At 48.1% G+C, this 14047-nt stretch overlaps 1 long non-coding RNA gene across 2 annotated transcripts in view; it reads left to right on the plus strand.

The window, feature by feature from the left end:
- The first annotated feature begins 1445 nt into the window (after nt 1-1445).
- The window catches only part of LOC309539663, a 35097-nt gene continuing 22495 nt past the window's right edge, over nt 1446-14047 (plus strand). Inside the window, exons 1-4 of one of the 2 annotated variants that reach the window (XR_014222928.1) lie at nt 1446-1744; nt 6404-6678; nt 8205-8320; nt 9762-10007. This is a non-coding gene — a long non-coding RNA (uncharacterized lncRNA). The remainder of the gene's footprint in view (nt 1745-6403; nt 6679-8204; nt 8321-9761; nt 10008-14047) is intronic. The other variant, XR_014222929.1, reaches the window with a different exon arrangement.

The raw sequence follows: 14047 nt of genomic DNA on the forward strand, positions 1-14047 counted from the left end.
CCCCAGACTGCAGAGTCCAAGGGGCTGCCTTCCCCCCCTTCTTCTTAGTCTCACCTACCTCAGAGCAGTGGCAGATTCAGGGCAGAGCAACTCCCCAGACTGCAGAGTCCAAGGGGCTGCCTCCCCCCCCCTTCTTCCCAAAGCCTAGTAAGTGTTGGATTTGGGAAGGTGGTGTGAGGGCTCTGACAGGGTCCTGGCGTCCTCTTGCCTCCTTCCCAAAGCCCAGTGCCTGTCAGGGACCATGCTGAGGAGGGCTGCACTGAAGAATGGTGGGAACCACCCCCTCCTCCTGATCCTGAATCTTCCCAGGAGCAGGAGGACAGTATAGATTTGGAACAGTGGTTTGCAGAAGGGCATAGTTCAGAAGGCAGAAGCTGGGAAATACTGGATGGGGAACAGCTAGCAGAAGAAATACTGGAAGAGAGAGGGTTAACAGATTCAGTGTCTCTGGATGATATCCACCCCTCTTCCCCCAAAGTCTCGGAGAGCTCAAAAAGTGTAGTAGTAGTAGTAGTAGTAGTAGTAGTAATAATAATAATAATAATAATAATAATCATAATAATAATCATAATAATAATTTATTTATACCCCACCCATCTGGCTGGGCTTCCCCAGGCACGTTGGGCAGCTTACAACCAAATATTAAAATACAGTAATACATCAAACATTAAACACTTCCCTGAGCAGGGCTGCCTTCAGATGTCTTCTAAAAGTTTGGCAGTTGTTCTCTTTGACATCTGGTGGGAGGGCGTTCCTCTGCCTGGTTCCCTGTAACTTGGCTTCTCGCAGCAAGGGAACCGCCAGAAGGCCCTTGGCGCTGGACCTCAGCGTCCGGGCAGAATGATGGGGGTGGAGACGCTCCTTCAGGTATACTGGAGATATCCTTCACATATACTGTCAGAACAAAAAGCACAGAGACTACAAACTCAGATTACAAAATGTAGGAGTGATGAGGATTAATAGGGACGGAGGGGGGATTGACCTTAATTGGAAGCACTGCAATTCTGGTTAGATGCTTTCTTTGATCCTTCACTCTGTTTATTAAAACACAGTTTGATCTGCTCCTTTACGGCCACAGGGGAGGAAGCTGATTCCCTGAAACCTGACTGTGCCTCCCTTACCTAGCTTTGGGAAGGCAGCTTTGAGGTGGGGGAGGCATCAACTTTTGGCTTTGCACAGGGTACCATATTACCAAGGTCTGCCGCTGCTCACAGGGTCATCACGGGGATTAAATGAGGGGGGAACCACCTTGAACCCCTTGGAGAAAAAGGTGGCACATAAATGCAATAGGTTAATGAAATACATGTGTACAGCAAAACACATGAACAGCCCTTGTGATATGTCCAAAGGAATCCATGCAGATATTCAGCTCCAGTGCAGCATCTTACCCATGCATCCTGTTAAACCTAAGTAATTCCTCCCCCCCCCTCCAAAAACACAATTCTGCTTTGGAATTGCATCAGGATCAGCTCGAGGGGGAGCAAGAAAACAGATTTAGGTGACATCTTCCCGAGCCCACCAACTTAGTGCATTATCATTCATGCTCCTTTTGCATTTCCTTTTTAATTTCTGATGGCCTAATGAACGAGGAGGCAATCATTCCATCTAACTAATCACAAAGCATGCATATGACTCCGCTCAAAGAACCTGGCGAGTCTGCTAAGCCGAGCCACACAAAGAAGTGTGTTGTGCAAAGAACTGCATGAGTAATATGTCTTGAGGGGCCGGCACAGTTAACTGCACAGTAAGTAAGGTCAAATTATGTGTGAAGCAAAGACATTTAGCATAAAAACAATATTAATAATTCAGCGGGTGAGCAGGAGTGTGGAATGATAAGATACAGAGATGGAATAATGCAGCCAGCAAACAAGGGGGACGCGAGGAGCTGGGGTGAGGGCACAGGGCAGAAATGCCAGTTGAGGCTCCTCTGATCACGGGGCCACGCAGCGCTGGGCTTGCAATAGCCTGCAATGTCACCGTTCTATTCGGCTAACGGTTATCTCTGGCTAAAGGAAAGCAGGAGTCCAAACTTGATCTCATCTGCCGATAATGCAGAACAGAACTCTGTGGGTAGTCTCTCCGTTGGACACTAGCTTCAAAAGCAGTGCTTTTGAGGCAGCCCCCTCCAAATCATGACAGTAATAATAATGGAATAAACATTTTGCTTTTGGTGTGCTTGTTTGTGGCTGTTTCGATCCAGTCCAGCGACCTTTCGTTCTCCTGCTTCTGCTTCTTCTTTGCACTGTAAGAGCCAGGGTGTCTAACAGGTGTCCCGACTCCTAAGGCTGGAGGTGTCATTTGCCCCCTCCATGATGAGGGCATGGAGGAGGCCAAGCACACAGCTGAGCGTGCCACAGTTCAGTGGTTGGTTCCTCCTGAGCACAAGAGAGGAAGCCAAAATGGGGTGGGCTTTGTGCTTGGCCTCCTCCCAACAATGCGATGTCACACACGCATGACGTCACGCATGCACCATGTGCAATGGGGCTCCTCAATCTTGGGCGCAAGACAGAACTGTTAGAATTCCTGCTCCACGATTGCAGTCATGGGATTTTTTGTCTATGTTTTGACTCCAAAGAGTGGGAAGTGACGGAGACAGGATGTTTGTGTTACTGTGTTCCGTGAAGTGGGACTATTGTCCTTTGTTCTTTTTCTCTTTGCTGTCTGATGCTAGAGAGAGAGGGAGCCATGTTGCAGTGCTCCGTGTGTGTTTATATGTAAATAAAGTAGATTAGCCAAAATGCTGAGCTGCTGAGGTCTGTTACGCAAGCTGCGAAAACCCTGTGGATCCCTAAGTGTGCCGGTGTCTGTTGGCATTGGTCGCTGTGATGTTCGGGCTGAAGAAAGCTTTTGAAGCTCCCAAATGATAGGCCAGGAGGGAGGGAACATGCCAATCGGGCATGTGTCTCTGCCAGGGTCCTACTCGAGAGCAGGACAAGCTCCTGACAAGCTCCTCTGGTCCACAACCTCCCGGGGGAGTCTGTTCCACTGTCAAACGGCTCTTACTGTCAGAAAGTTCTTCCTGATCCAAAACACCCACCCACCTCACTCACACACAAAAACAAAGATCACCACAGCCAATCACAAACAAACAATCACACCCTAGGCCAACCCCAACCTCTCTCACCACCAAAGGAACACAAGTGAACAACACAAGCACGCTGACACCAAACTCTACATACATTAAGCATAATAGAAACACCGCTACCCGACCCCACCCCCATCCATCTCCCCTCCCTCCACCCCCTTTCTTTCTTTTTCTTCCTTTTTTTTCTTCTCCCCCTAATGCCTCAACAAATGAAACGGATTTGTAAAAATGTTACATGGGGAAAAAAATACGAGGCATTACACTTACACTATAAACAAGAAAACCCTTAATAAAATATTTTTAAAAAGAAAAAGAAAGTTCTTCCTGATGTTTCGTTAGAATCTCCTTTCTTTTAACTTGGATCCACTGATTTAATTCCAACCCTCCAGACCAGGATAATAGACTCCCTCAAGAGGTCATGGAGCTTTTCAAGCAGAGGATGGATGGCCATCTGTCATGGATACTTTAGTTGAGATTCCTGCATTTCAGGGGGTTGAACTTGATGACCCTTGGAGTCCCTTCCAACTCTACAATTCTATGATTCTGTGACTCGTGGCGGAGAATCCCGTGCTGTGGTTCCTGTCTGTGGCAGCACTGTGTAAGTTTTCCAGAAGGAAGAAGAAGACTCTGCTGTGGGCGAGAGCAGGAGGGCAAACTTTTGTCAGGTAGCTTGCGGCTCCTGACGTTGCCTTCGGTTCATGGCTGTGAGGTGTGCGTGCAGGAGCCAGGCCCTGTAACCAACAGGACTCTGCAGTACTGGAGCCTTCCTAAGTTTGTTCTGGAGAGGCAAGGCACACAGGTGAGGCCGATTGGTAACTCACAGCACCTGGTGGCAAGAGCTGGGAAGGGATATAAGGTCAGCATTTCCCTTTGGCTTTTTGCCACAGCAACACGTTCCCTGCCTTGCTGCATTTGACTCCTTGCTTCTTGATCCTGGGACCCTTGACTTCATGACTCCTTGTTTCTTGACCCTCGGACCCTTGGCTTCTTGGCTCCCGGCTCTCTGACCCTCAGAATCTTGGCTTTGACTCCTGGCTTCTGGACTCGCGTTCCTGCTCCCACCTCACCATCTTGCCCCCCCCCCCGGTCCCGATGTCCCCAGCTGGGACTTCGATCACCCGTGAACCAGACCATAACAATGGCTGTGCTGCAATGACACCCCCCCCCCGACGACAATAAGCATAGCTTTGGATATGGGCTCAGCTACACATGGAACTAAGTGTGGAGATGCTGTGCTAGTTTCTTCTTGGCCAAAATATTGGAGGGATTTTGAGAGAACCAAAGAACAGAGACAATAGCAACAGAAATCAAAACCCGCTTTTCAGCTGGACTTGCAAAATGTCTGAAGGGAGTTCCGCAATCTGTAGTTGCGTACACTATGGGGCCATTTATGCTCATGTTTTCCTGAGTGAAAGACCTTCTGTGCTAGACTTGTTTGCTTTCCGCCCACATTTCTGCAAGTTAAGGGCAACGCAACTGCAACCTCTTTCCATTCAACACCAGCTTCTTCTTATAACACAGGGCAATCAAATTCACAATATTTGAATCATATCCAGTATCTGTTAATATTGGAAAATAGCCTTGTGGCACTGAGTGTGGGTGGACCAAAGTCTACCAATAGGTTTAATATGTGCTGTTTCAAAGAGGCCTGGCCCCATCTGTTACTATTCTTATATTACAATTGTAATGATTGTGAGGAGGCAGCTGAGGCAGTTGCTCCCGGCCTCTGTGTTGTCCTGTTTTTGCCCTGGCCAGATTGAATACGTGCAAGCCACATGTGCTGGGTGTGGGCTTAGGGATGCATGCCATGAACTGGCTGTGTCAGGACAATGCAGATGGAGGGTTAAGGACCCCAAGGAGGGGTCCAATGGGATATGCCACAAGTGGGGGAAATCTGCCATCAATGATTTTGGGGAGCGGGCTTCCTCGGCTTGTTCTCTTGCTTCATTCATCCTCATGATGGGAGCTGCAAGCTCAACCCCTCTCTCTGTCCTCCCTTTGCTATCCAGGCTTTCCTGGCTTGGCAGAGTCACTCCCTGACATGTCTGCCATCACACCGTCAGATACTGGGAGTAACTCTCTTTCCAGAGGGAGTCAGCTCCCTTGTCACCCTGGTCTAGGAGGAATCTACTGACAAGGGGGCACAGGACATTTTGATGACAACAATGCCATCTGCATGCTGCAAGAAGCTTGCATGCATGAGGAACTCGCATCCCATAATAGACATTTGTCCAGAAGCACCCTAAGAAGTTCAGCCAAAAGCTTCATGGAAAAGGTGGGTTTTGTGGTGGGATATGGATTTGGAATGATGTTCTAGGGTGGACCATGCATAAGAAAGGAAGAGTGGATAATGGGTGGAGTCATTCAAGTGATCAGGAGAACTTTGGATGGCTGAGAATGGAAGAGCAGGAGAAGTGAAGGCCACAGGAATATATGCCCAGAATAGTAGGCCAGAGATGTTCTAACACAGGTGTAGTGAACTTTTGGCTTTCCAGATGTCATTGGACTGCAACTCCCATCAACCCAGCAAGCGTGGGCAATGGCCAGGGATGGTGGGAGTTGTGGTTCAGCAACAACTAGAAGGCCAGGTGCTCTTCATACCTGATCTCGAGTATTTGGAAGAAGCAACTGTTTCTTCACCTAACTCTTTGTATATTGCTGTAGGCTGTGTACATCTGGTTTAGCAAGTGAGCTAATCACTGCTTCTTCAAAGCTGCTGTTAAGGGGATTATCTCAATTATCAGAGTTTTTTAGCAAGCAGGTTTGTGAGGGCAGCAGGAATGATAATGGGATTAGCGGTCACCTTAGCAGTGCCCTATAAACATGTTAGCTTCCTTGATGAGCATGGAAGAAAATGGCATTGAGGAATATGTGTTGAGATGTCTCCCTGTGCATCTGTTGATGGTGATTAAAACACAGCAGAGGGATTTTTTTCCCCACTATGCCACTCATTTTATTTTATTTTATTAAAAACCCCAAGTCAGCACACCTTGTATTGTATACAGTTCTGGCCCACCCATAAGGCAGGGTGAAGCAGCTGCCTCCGGCAGCAGCCCCACCCCATCCACTACCAGATAAGGGAGATGTCAGCTGTGGCAGAGCAGGACAAGTTCCCCATCCCATAATAATGCTGAAGACATTCCCACTGGGGCTTATTCTTTGTAGGGGTGTTTATGATCACAGCTACAGTGTTGCAATTCTAGCATTTTAATGTAGATAAGTCACTCCTTTGCAACATGCATATATTAAATTAAGAAACTGGGGAGTGCTAAGTCTCCATTTCTTATCATATTTTGCTAAATGCCCCCCTATTCCTAGCTGTCATGGGCCAGGAGTCAGCTTCACTTGCTGAACAGCAGCCTGAAGGGGGAGAAGGCAGAAGGACTCCACCTGCAGATGATCAGCCTTCAGGGACAGAAGAAGACACTGATGAGAACCAGCTAGCTCTGGCTTCTTACACAAAGCTCTCAGCAGCAGTCAGATGCTGGAAACAATGCCTGTGGTTCCCGGTCCTAACTTGCTGCTCTCCATCCGGCTCTTTTGCTCTGTGATCATCTGGATTCTCTGACTTCGGATGTGGAGCCTGCTCTCAGGTAAGTGTTCCTTGGTTATTCTTAGCCCCTGTTTGCTTGGTAACAGGACTCTGACGGGGCTGTGGCACTAGTCCAGAGAAATGTGTTGAGATGCTGCTGTTACGTTCTCAGTTTGCATTAGCAGTACAGTCATACCTCTGGTTGCAGACGCTTCAGGTTGCATTTTTTTCAGGTTACGGATGCACAGAAACCAGGAAGTACTGGAACGAATTACTTCCGGGTTTCGGCGGCCGCGCATGCGCAGAAGCGCCAAATCACAACCCACGCGTGCGCAGATGCGGTGCTGTGGGTTGCGAACATGCCTCCCACATGGGTCACATTCACAACCTGAGTGTCCACTGTATATGTCAGAAGAGTCGCAGCAAACAACAAAGGTATATTTGAAATTTGAAGAGAAGGGGGTAGTTGTAAACATGCCCTCCTAGTTTAAAAGCACCGTATTCCATTTTGAATTTGGTTCAAACTCCTCTGAAGTTAGGGACCAATTCAGAATATTACCAGGACTCCCTGCGGCTAACATCCCTCCTTCCTTCCTTTCCTACACGCATCTACCTGCAAGAGGGGAAGAGGAAGATTCTTGACAAGTCTTCAGTGTTGCTCTGTTACATTAATCCAGCAGTGTCCTGGGTAGCTGGGGAAATGTAGCATCGGTTTATCTCATATGAATAAAGGTAGAGATGGGAATCTCCAGCCCATGGACTTAATCCAGGCCAAAGGACTTCTCATTTTGCCCCCCCCAGCACCCTCTACAGGCTGATTTCCCAAGAATCCTGGTCAACAACAGACCCCTCAAGTGTCCTGAATTAATCGGGACATCCCAAATTTTCAGAAGCTGCCCTGGCTCCTGAACTTGATCTGGGATGCCCCGATTTTCCCAGAAGTCACTCTAGGCCATGCTGTGTCTACTGACTTGGCAAGGGCTGGGGCAATCTTCCCAGAGCCTCTCTAGAGCCCTGGGAGAATGTGGTGTAGTGGTTAAGAGCAGTAGACTCATAATCTGGTGAACCAGGTTCGCTTCCCCGCTCCTCCACATGCAGCTGCTGGGTGACCTTGGGCCAGTCACACTTCTTTGAAGTCTCTCAGCCCCACTCACCTCAGAGTGTTTATTGTGAGGGAGGAAGGGAAAGGAGAATGTTAGCCACTTTGAGACTCCTTCGGGTAGTGATAAAGCGGGATATCAAATCCAAACGCCTCTTCTTCTCTTCTAGGGCTTGCGGCATCTGGAGACACAACATCTCATGAGCAGGAGGCTGAAGATGGGGAGGGGAAGAGCAGGTGGGCGAGGAAGGGTTCAGTGGCAGGGAGAGGGCAAGCGACAGTGATGAAGGCTCATGGGGAGGACCCCCAGGTATGAAACAATATACGGCTTTGCAGCATTGTGGGACACAACGGAGGTCCCACAAGTCCTCTCCATTGTGCAAGATGCATGTCCATTGCAACCTCAATATGAGTTCTTATTTCAGGGTGGTGTGGTGTTTGTGCTTGGTTTTTGTGGCACTCCTGCAATATCATGTGGTCTATGACAGGAATGAGCTTCAGAATGGCCTCAGAATAAAAATGATGGTTTTCCTTTGGTGTGGGGATGAATAATTTTACCTAATCCCATTCTGAAGTGCAGGAAGAAGTTCACCCACCGCTACAGGTATTTGGAAGACAAGTCAGACATATTCTTGCATGATTAATAACCTGAGATTTCCCAGATTTCCCCACTTGACCTTCACCCGTCTTTTCATATTTAATGCTAAGATATCAGATGTTTCCCAGTTAACCTTCTAACCAGAGACTTTGCTAAATATGCTAGATAACAAGATTGGTTCTTGCAAAGATCTTGGAACTCATTCAGTCTGTCGTCATTGCACAACAATGCTATAAATGCTATAGCTATGTCATCCATTTAGTCAAATTGTTGTTGATTTTGAACCCCCAGGTTATGAAAGCCATCGCTTTCACCAAAACGTTTCAATATGCCCTCCTTAACACTTCTTGATAATCCAAAAGCAGCTTGCAATGAGATATTCTCCAATGAGATGACTCCTATACCATTAAAGGTAAAGGTACCCCTGACAGTTAGGTCCAGTCGCAAACGACTCTGAGGTTGCGTGCTCATCTCGCTCTATAGGCCGAGGGAGCCGGTGTTTGTCCGCAGACAGCTCATGTGGCCAGCATGACTAAGCTGCTTCTGGCAAAACCAGAGCAGCGCATGGAAACACTGTTTACCTTCCCGCCGGAGAAGGGGAAGTGCTTGATGTGCTTTCAAACTGCTAGGTGGGCAGGAGCTGGGACCGAACAACGGGAGCTCACCCCATTGCAGGGATTCGAACCGCCGACTTTCTGATCGTCAAGCCCTAGGCTCTGTGGTTTAAGCCACAGTGCCACCCGTGTCCCTTATTTCTTTATTACTTTTCCTTATTTAGTGCAATGCTATGCATGTCTTGGGAGACACGCGTGGCGCTGTGGGTTAAACCACAGAGCCTAGGTCTTGCTGATCAGAAGGTCAGTGGTTCGAATCCCTGTGACAAGGTGAGCTCCCATTCAGTGGCGTAGCGTGGGGGGTGCAGGGGGGGCCGGCCGCACCGGGCGCAACATCTGGAGGTTAGGGTTAGGGGGCGCAAATCCACGGGTTAGGGGGCACAAATTACTTGCCTTGCCCCGGGTGCTGACAACCCACGCTACGCCACTGCTCCCATTGCTCGGTCCCTACTCCTGCCAACCTAGCAGTTCGAAAGCACGTCAAAATGCAAGTAGATAAATAGGTATGGCTCCGGTGGGAAGGTAAACAGCGTTTCCGTGCACTGCTCTGGTTCGCCAGAAGTGGCTTAAGTCATGCAGGCCACATGACCCGGAAGCTGTATGCCGGCTCCCTCGGCCAATAAAGCGAGTTGAGCACCGCAACCCCAGAGTCAGCTACGACTGGACCTAATGGTCAGGGGTCCATTTACCTTTACCTTTATGCATGTCTATTCAGAACCACAAGTTCAACCGGTCTTACTCCCGAGTAAGCAGATATAGAAATGCAGCTTTATTCTCTGGTTCTCATCACTGGTCTTACCTCCTATATTCCTGGGTTTATTTTTGAGCAACAGTTGCATCTGCCCAAAACAACAAAGCGGCTCGAAAGAAGGTGACAACCTTTCATATGCAATTGAATGAAATCCGCAGTCATCCAACTGGAGAAAACCAGCAGCCGGCAGTGACAAGCATTCATTGTGTCTGCCTTTCAAACAATCAAGAGGACAATAAGGGTTGAGCAATCAGTCAATCAAGAAGACAATTGGAGAAAACCAGTGTCTGGAAATCTCAACATGAGTATTGAAAAGTGGGTTTTGTGTGTGGGAGTATGGAGGGGTGAGAAATGCAAATGTTGGCTCCAAAACCAAATATTTGAGTGGGCAACTCTTAACCAAATTCTGCAGTGAAGAGACAGTTTGTCCCTGCCCCAACTTCTCTGAATAGCAAGAAGTTTCAGAGGTGACCTATTTGAAGAGAGCAGTGATTTATAGTAGATTTTAAATACCTATTTATAAAAGTAAAGTCAGGTTGCTGAGTGCCAATCCATTTGGAAAAAAGGATTCCCTGGAAACAAAGTAGAATTTTCCTGTATGCTTGATGGACTCCTAGATATTTAGAAATTCAACCTTTGGAAATTATGGATGGTATTTTAACTGCTTTGGTTCAGCTGTATTTTTGCATTGATTTATCTTGTTAGCTGTCAAGGGTTTATATCCATGAGTGGCAGCTTAGAAATGTCTTAGAGGTGGCTAGATATTGGAGGAACACCTGGAATAGAGACCAGGGAAGGACATCATCTCTGTGTGTATCCATTGTCTCATCTGCCTTGGTACCAAATTCTGCTAAGGAAGAGCAATGCTTCATTGTTCTTTCCCATTTGCATTTAGGGGCAGGTTTGAATATATTTTGGGGGTTTCAACATGATGCGAGACGGTAGCAATTTAGAGAGAGAATCTCTTGCGTATGTTGGTTTCCAGGCTGCGGAGTGTCAAATTAATCCTGACCTGGGGAGAACATGGTGACAGGAATTCCCCCCTTGACGTTCTGCTTTGTTTCCAATCAGCCTAGTAAATAGTTTTCAGCAGATGCATTTGCAGTGGCGTAGCGTGGGGGGTGCCAGGGGGGCCGGCCGCACCGGGCGCAACATCTGGGGGGGGCGCTCGCTGCCTCCGGAGTCGCCGAAGAGCCTCAGGCGCAGGCTGTAGCAGAGCCGCATGTCTTGCGGAACCGACGAGCTGTGTGCGCGTCCGGGCTGAAGGCGCGCGGCAGGCAGCGGCTCTCAGCGCTCGCCGCGGAGGAAGCGCCAGGCAGCCCCTCCTCACAGCCCCGCCTCCGCCGCTGCTGCTGCTGGGCCATGTTGCATTTTCCTCGCCTCTCTGCCCCCCTCCTCCTCCGGGCAAGCGGCGTCGTTTGGGCGGCAGCAGCAACTCGCAGGTTAGGGGTTAGGGGGGGCGCAAATTACTTGCGTTGCCCCAGGTGCTGACAACTCACACTACGCCGCTGTGCATTTGCATGGAAGTGGCTGGGTCTGATGAATCAGCCAGGCTGGAGTCAGATTTGCTTCCCGGCTTCCCACTCCTTCCCTCCCTCCTTGCCTTTCTATTTCCCTCCATCCAGTACATTAATATTGATTACTTGGAAGTAATTCCATCTCTGAGTGTGAAGGGTTACACCTCACTGGCTCTAACAAACCTTTAATCTCTGTTAAGATAGTCTATGGTAAATTAAGTATGTGTGTGTAGACATCATAGAGATTTGGCAATGTGGCATTTGTGCGCTTCCTTGTAAGAACCTGAAAAACAAAACTTCCTGAATCAGGCCAATGGCTCATCTAGTCTAGTATCCTGTTCTCACAGTGACCAACTAGATGCTTATTTTTATTTTATTATTACATTTTTATTAATAGAATTTCATTTATAAAAAGAGTAAGGGGGGAATGAAAGAAAAAGAAAGCGAGAAAGAAAAGAAAAAATACTGTTACATTACCATGCATTAATATACAGATGTGTATATTATTCTAATACACATATAATTGTCAATAACCTAATGTATTCTGTGCAAACTCATTCCAAATATCACTGTGTTTATCCAAAGAAAGTTTGCATCTATAAGCTAGCAACGTATGAACAGACAATGTTGTCATGTCACCAAGCCATTGATTAAGGCGAATCATATCTCTATTCTTCCAATTCATCAGTATCAGTTTCTTGGCCACCTTTAGAGCACATAAAATTTATTTTCGTTGTCCTGTTGTCAGTATCTATACAATGGGTATGCAGTTCAAGAGCATATAGCGTTACCTCGGGTTAAAAACTTAATTTGTTCTGGAGGTCTGTTCTTACCCTGAAATTGTTCTTAAACTGAGGTACTACTTTAGCTAATGGGGCTTCCCATGGCCGCCACGCCGTCGTCATGCAGTTTCTGTTCTCATCCTGAAGCAAAGTTCTTTACCCGAAGGTACTATTTCTGGGTTAGCGGAGTCTGTAACCTGAAGCATATGTAACCCGAGGTACCACTGTATTCACCTCTGAAAATCTCTTCCCCACCCCCTGCAGTTTCTCTGGTTTGTAAGAAATATATTGTCAGGGGTTCAGGAGCAGAGGCACAGGAAAGGGAGGAAACAGAGAGCGAGGGGGAGGAATCCGAAGGAAATATGAGCGATGACAGCGGCCCGAGATCTCTGAGTCTTTCCAGTGAATCGGAAGATTCACAGAAAGGAGCGCCAGTGGTCAGAGCAAGGGGGGCGCCTAGGGGGACACCCCAGGAGGAAGGGACCAGAGGGGACTCAGAGAGCAGCAGTTGGAAATCGGGGCCAGCTTCCCCACCAGAGCGCAGTAGGGAGGAGGGGTCCCAGGTATCGGGATCCGGCGGCTCGCCGCAGGCGGGAGGGCATGAGTCAGGATTGGCCACACCTCCATCGGGGAGCGAAGAAACGGTCAAGAGGAAGGTTGAAGGTTGGGCGCGCGCGCCAAGTTCAAATGCACAGGAAGGCGGCACAGTAAGCAGCCCGGATAGGGAGCCAGGTCCTAAAGCCCGCCGCAAAGAGGGAGAAGAGTCCGGGGGGTCAGCGTCAGAAGAGTCCAGGAAGGAAGAGACCACAGGGGGCAGAGGGACCCAGAGAAGGAAGGAAAGATGGAAGAGGTGGAGTAAGGCTAGAGTATTAAGTTGGTGTACAGGAGGCGGAGACTCAGACGGAGCTTCGCCGGTCTAGCTTCTAAGACGTAGAGCTGCGCGCTGTGGCTTGAAAATGGAAACTGTAACTCAATAAAGACTTTTGTACAGTGTTGCCGGCTAGCGTGGTCCTCTGTGAGCTGGGACCTGGAAGCAGCTCTGACATATATATTTTAGTGTTCTGGCACCTACACTTTGGAAACCCCTTCCTACTGACATCAGGCAAGTTCCCTCACTTTATTCTTTTGATACCTGCTAAAAAACCAAACAAACAACCTTTTAGACAAACCTACCCAGATACCTGGGACGCGGGTGGCGCTGTGGGTTAAACCACAGAGCGTAGGACTTGCTGATTAGAAGGTTGGCGGTTCAAATCCCTACGACAGGGTGAGCTCCCATTGTTCGGTCCCAGCTCCTGCTCACCTAGCAGTTCGAAAGCACGTCAAAGTGCAAGTAGATAAATAGGTACCGCTCCAGCGGGAAGGTAAACAGTGTTTCAGTGCGCTGCTCTGGTTCGCCAGAAGCGGCTTAGTCATTGCTGGCCACATGACCCAGAAGCTGTCCACCGGCTCCCTTGGCTAATAAAGCAAGATGAGTGCTGCAACCCCAGAGTCGGTCACGACTGGACTTAATGGTCAGGGGTCCCTTTACATTTACCTTTTACCCAGATACCTAGAATGCTGATGCATATTCAGTTTATTGCTGGTTTCCATTTTTTTAAAGTGTCTTCATACTTTTTCATAATTTTGTTTTACTCTTTTCATAAAACACTTTGAGGTTTTTCACACTCAAGCGGTATATAGTTTCAATGAAATAAATACATTGCTTAATTTTAAAAGGCTGGTGATACCTGCTATATAATGTAAATAAAGGGCAATAACCTCATAAGACAGTTTATTTAAAACCTCACCGGGCACAGCTTTCTTGGAAACAAAACATCCATTTCCCAAAACCCTTTGGCAGTTGGAAGTGGGCATCCAGGTTGAACCTCTGCATAGAATCATAGAGTTGGAAGAGACCACAAGGGCCATCGAGTCCAACCCCCTGCCAAGCAGGAAACACCATCAGAGCACTCCTGACATATGGTTGTCAAGCCTCTGCTTAAAGACCTCCAAAAGAGGAGACTCCACCACATTCCTTGGCAGCAAATTCCACTGTCAAACAGCTCTTACTGTCAGGAAGTTCTTCC

Source organism: Podarcis vaucheri (genome assembly GCF_965113315.1).
Source record: "Podarcis vaucheri genome assembly, chromosome: 8".
Lineage (NCBI taxonomy): Eukaryota > Metazoa > Chordata > Lepidosauria > Squamata > Lacertidae > Podarcis > Podarcis vaucheri.